Source organism: Limulus polyphemus, unplaced genomic scaffold, assembly GCF_000517525.1.
Source record: "Limulus polyphemus unplaced genomic scaffold, Limulus_polyphemus-2.1.2 Scaffold4184, whole genome shotgun sequence".
Classification (NCBI taxonomy): Eukaryota; Metazoa; Arthropoda; class Merostomata; order Xiphosura; family Limulidae; genus Limulus; species Limulus polyphemus.
The window spans coordinates 32,021-37,437 of NW_013669794.1; the positions used below are offsets into that span (position 1 = coordinate 32,021).

At 34.1% G+C, this 5,417-nt stretch overlaps 1 long non-coding RNA gene across 2 annotated transcripts in view; it reads right to left on the bottom strand.

Annotated features, from left to right (window-relative positions):
- The window catches only part of LOC111088649, an 8,651-nt gene extending 4,624 nt beyond the window's left edge, over positions 1-4,027 (bottom strand). For both annotated transcript variants that reach the window (XR_002613106.1, XR_002613107.1), the window contains exons 1-2: positions 3,889-4,027; positions 1,806-1,964 (exon numbers count right to left, since the gene is read on the bottom strand). This is a non-coding gene — a long non-coding RNA (uncharacterized LOC111088649). The remainder of the gene's footprint in view (positions 1-1,805; positions 1,965-3,888) is intronic.
- Positions 4,028-5,417: the final 1,390 nt, after the last annotated feature.

A 5,417-nucleotide genomic window follows, 5' to 3' on the forward strand; every position in this document is an offset into this window, starting at 1 on the left:
AGTATGTACGGCAGTGAGGGATCTGGAAGGTTTAAAAGTGAAGCAGGGGCCAATTTTTCCTTCAACGTCATGAAAGAATGCTGGCAAGAAACTGTCCATTTGAACTTTTGGCCTTTTTTCGTCAAATCATGTAGTGATGTAGCTATAGTTGCAAAGTCCTTCACAAATTTGCGGTAGTAAGTACAGAGTCCCAAGAAACTTCTTAACTCTCCCACATTGTCTGGTGTTGGCCAGTCACGCACTGCTTTCACCTTATCAGGATCAGTTTGTACACCATTCTCACTAACAATGTGACCCAAGTAAAGCAACTCTTTCTGGCATTTCTTGGGATGGAGTTTGAGGTTTGCTGCTTTCAAATGCTTGAATACTTCCTCTAGCCAGACATTTCCTCATCAAAAGCTGTTGGAAATACAATGACACCATCCAGGCACACCTGGGGCTATCCTCCATTGTAGACCTTCCAGTACTATTTCCATCAGCCTTTCAAATGTTGCTGGAGCATTGCTAAGCCCGATTGGTATCACACGATATTGCCAGAAGCCTTGCCCACAACTAAATTCAGTCTTAAGTTTATCTCCTTCAGCCATTTTCACTTCATGGAAATCCAACTTTAAGTCTAGAGATGAAAACCACCTGGCTCCACATAGGGCATCAAGAGTATCATCAATTTTTGCAATGGGTACGAGTCTTTTTCGGTTACACTGTTAAGAGCCCCTAAGTCCACACAGCAACGTTGGGTCCCATCTTTCTTCTGGACCAACACGATGGAACTGACCAAAGACTATTTGATTTTTGAACTATCCCTTCCTTAATTAGGCCATCCATGACCTTCTCCATCTCCTGTCACTTTGCTGGAGCTTTTCTCCTCGGAGGGATCTTTATTGGACGGTGATTGCCTGTGTTTATTCTGTGTTCTACAAGGTCTGTGCAGCCGAGGTCATGATCTTATTTCGAAAAGACGTCTGCATAATTTGCCAAAAGTTCTTTTACCTGAAGAGCCTGTGATGATGCCAAATGAACTATGCTCTTCTTATAGAGGTCAATTAAATGTTCTGGAAGTGTATATCCTTTCTTTACAGTTGTATTTCTTGCTTTAGCAATGACTGACTGTACCTCATAGCACACTCCCAACAATGCCCCTTCCTTATGTGTCTGCTCACATTTAGAGAAATTGGCCACTGTTATGGGTACTACTTGATGACCTGCCACCAGTGACCTTCCAATCTTCACATCCGCTGGCCTGGATAGGTCTTCCACTGCTTCCACAAGCATTGGGCTTTCTTGGTTGCCCGCTAAGTTATGATCCTTCTTGAAACTCCAGCATGCATGCTCCCAGCATCACCTGACTTCCGCTGTCGTAACAGTATGTATGTGTTGTTGTTATTATTATTATCAGATTTAATGAAAATATTATTAATTTATAGTGTCGGATGAAATAAGTGTGTTTTACATTGATATAAATTGCTTTACTAACAGTAAACAATAGGTTAAGGAATTAGTTCAGTTAGTAGAGCACAAGCTTGACATTTTAAAGGTCTCAGGTTTAACATCATCTACAGGTGATGGTATAGGTTATAATCACACTAATGTCACTGGTTTTAGTTTACTTGCATGAAAGACCAAAATAAGCAACAAAATATAACCTAATTTTACTGATGTACATACCTGACAGAGGAAAATAACTCAATAAGAAATATCTAATAATCAGTAACACAAAATTCATGTACACTGTTAAACAGGTGACATTTACACTACTTGTGTTGGACAGAACACAAAATATTTATATTCTAAATATATATACTTACTACTAGATAATATAGGAGTTTCATCTTCATTTTTCATCAATTTGATATCCAAAAAATCATCCTGTTCATTTTCTAAAAATGGTTCAACTTTCATCTTTGATACACCCATGGTTATATCACAGCTTCACCTTTATATCTTTATCAAAACCTGCAGTTAGACTACAAAGAAACAGGTTAAAAATTAGAACATGTATCCTGTAAAAATATTACAAATTTTTAATCAAATACCAACCTTAAAATTCACATTATCTTGATAGCTTTTAAATAAATTAATTAGCTTCTTGATGTCTTTAGACTTAAAGTTACAAGTCGTCTTTATCTGACATTAAGTTTTTAAAACCCAATTGTCTAGTAAGGAACCATGAAAATCTTTACCAAACGTTATGTAGTTTAAACATAACTGGGGAGTAGGTTTTTACCCCATTGAGTATATAAACCTCATATAAAAAATTACACTGATAAAGACAACACTGTAATACTCAACTCCAAATCTTTATACTATATAAACTTAGAGATTTACTGATGAATAGAAGCATTATATGTTTGATAACTGTTTTGTTAAACACTACTGATGCAGATAATGTAAGTAAACAATAATATAAACATTCTTAAACGTTTTAATGATGAAATACAATTATGTGTATAACAACTATGTTGTGTTTCACATTACAAGACAGTTAGGGCAAGTAAACAATAATATAAACATTATTAAATGTTTTAATTATATACACACCACACATATACAAATTTATAAATTATAGACAAAAACTTAACATTTTCCAATAAATTGACATTCTTTCTTAGATAAGGAGACAAAAACGTTACACTGTATTAGAGGTGAGATGTAAGTAGTAATGGCTTGATTAACTTATCCTGTACTATATTAAGATCCATTACTGTAGATATAGTAGGTTCCCATCAATTTAAGGGTATTGTGATATGTAGAGGTATCATGTGCTATCTACCTGCTTTAGTGATATAGAGAATTTTAAAATATCTTTATTATTATTTGTCTATTCTGCTTGAGAGGATGTTACAGTGAAATATATTGTGGGTTGAAAGGATTAACCTTGCTTCACATTATCTGAATGATATAACTGACCAATGTTATTCTGCTTTATAAGGGAAGTGATAAAAGTTGTCTCAGTTGTTATAGGAAAAGGTTTTGAAAGGATGATAAAATATGATTTGCAAAATCATTAATAATATTTAACATTTTATTGGATATTTAGCATGTTTTCACTATGCGAAAATCCTGCATTACTATACATTTTTATATAGTGGTGATTTTATATACACACAACTGATGTAATTTATAGTACTATACTGTTTACTTATATATTTGAAGGGGGATAATAGAATGAATCCCAGGATAAAAGATTTAACTGATGTTGAAATTTTTCTCTTGAGATAAAAAAAAGTGGAAAAGGTGATCTTGCAAGTTACAGATGTTAAAACAGATTTTCAGTGTGATTAATAGATAAATGTCCTTTTTTTTTCTTGCTTACTTTTAAAAGTAAAACGAAAAGATGAGGGACCAAAGAAACAGAACTTCAGAAGATTTATAAACGGCTGACTATAATCAGATTAAAACAGTTTTATTATTTCTATGTGATTGGCTTATTGAATAACCAGCTCTAAAAGGCAGTATTTGTAAGCAATTTTAAAAAAGTATAACCAGTGAATAAATTATTTCCTGAAAAATAAAGTTAAGCTTCAATATTTATTTTTTCTAAAGAATGGGTATAAAGTTTAAACACAACGTTGAACTTAATTGTAACGGTCCACTGCTTCCCAAGCCAATTGTTATTAATTAATCTGTTAACTTGTATGTTATGTACTAATACTGAGCAATAGTAATAGTACTACAACAGTATAAGTACAAGTTTTGTAGTTATTAAATATACTTGAACAATTAAGAATTTCTGCCAGACGAATTGTACAAAAAAAAAAAAGAAAGAAAGGCAGGATGGCGAATTCTACTTTTATTTTATTATGATTTTCTTTATGTTTTTTTTTTCATTATTCCTTCTATCGTTTACTTTAACTATTAATTTTTAGTTATATTAAAGCACTTACTCACCTCCCGCATACAGCGCGTTCATTTTGATTAAATATGTAGGTATTAGGAAACTGAAAGCAGCTTTCTCTAGCGGTTGTGTACAGATATTAATATTGTGAAAGATTATGTAGATTTATGATAATATCTAGTCACATGAGATGCGAACTCGTTGTCTATCCCCCTGCACTCCCCCGACCCACATAATAAAAACTAAATTAATCTTAAAACGAATTAGTTTATCGGATATAGTTAGAAATAATTATTGTTCGAAATTATTGCTCTTGAGAAGTGATTTAATTTTGGAATATCGTGTTTTATATTTTTCTGTTGTTTCCCCCAGTTCTTTTTTATTAATTGAAAGTCATGGTGTTGTTGCGTCAGCGATATCACGTGACTATTGTCACGCCACCTGCTTTCTAGAACTATCCCGTTCCTTCGGGAGTGCTCTAGCATTTACTAGATTGGGGGTGGCAGGTATATATAAAATGGTCACGGCGTGACGTGACAATAATGTGTGTGTAGACAGTAAATAATTGATCTGCAGTGAGAAAGTATTGTTGAAGTTAACGTTCATTATAGCGTTTGTTTTAGCGCGAATGTTGAAAATAAGTGAATCGGTAAAGTTATATTCAGAAAGAATAAACCAGTTTTATTAAGAAAGGACTTGTGTCGCTAAATTTTCGTCGGAACGAAGTTACGGAAAATCACTTAACAAACGGAGACGTAACAGTGTATTGTTTATTAACATTTTTACCAAGTCGTTGACAAGCACAGGTTTTCTAACTTTTTTGTGTAAGTGATTAGGTTGTAATTAAGAAATCATTTTCGCTTGACCCTTGTTGTAGCGGCGTTTCCTTTTAGTCCGCTACAAACTCATCAATATAAATTACAAATTATAACAATATATTGTTACGTCTCCGTTTGTTAATTGATTTTCCGTAACTTCGTTCCGACGAAACTTAAGCGACACAAGTTCTTTACTTAATAAAACTGGTTTATTCTTTACGAATACAACTTTACCGATACACTCAACTTCAACAATCGCGCTAAACAAACGCTATAACAACGAACGTGCTCAATAATACTTCTGACTGCAGATCAATTACTCACTGTCTAGACACACATTACATTCCCCGTTCCCGTCACATTGTCACCCTCTTTTACATACCAGTCTACCCTCTATTTAGTAAATACTAGAGCATTCGCCAAAGTACAGGATAGTTCTAGAAAGTAGAGGGCGCCAAACCAGTCACGTGACCTCGATGACGCAACACTGCCCCCTCCTTAGTATTGTTCGTCCCGAACAATAACCACATACAATAAACCAATAACAATTAACAATAACTTAATTAACTGTACAGAATTACAAAGACAAAATTACAATTCAACAAAGTCTCTTAATTTTACTGGACGTATCTTCTTCCGTACTGATCTCCGTCTCATTGGCTTCTGCTTCATGTGGGGTTCATCCGCTTCATCAGTAAATGTCTCATCATCGGTAACAGTCCCATCAGTGGTAGTAACTTCATTAAGGGCTTCACTGTTTCCCA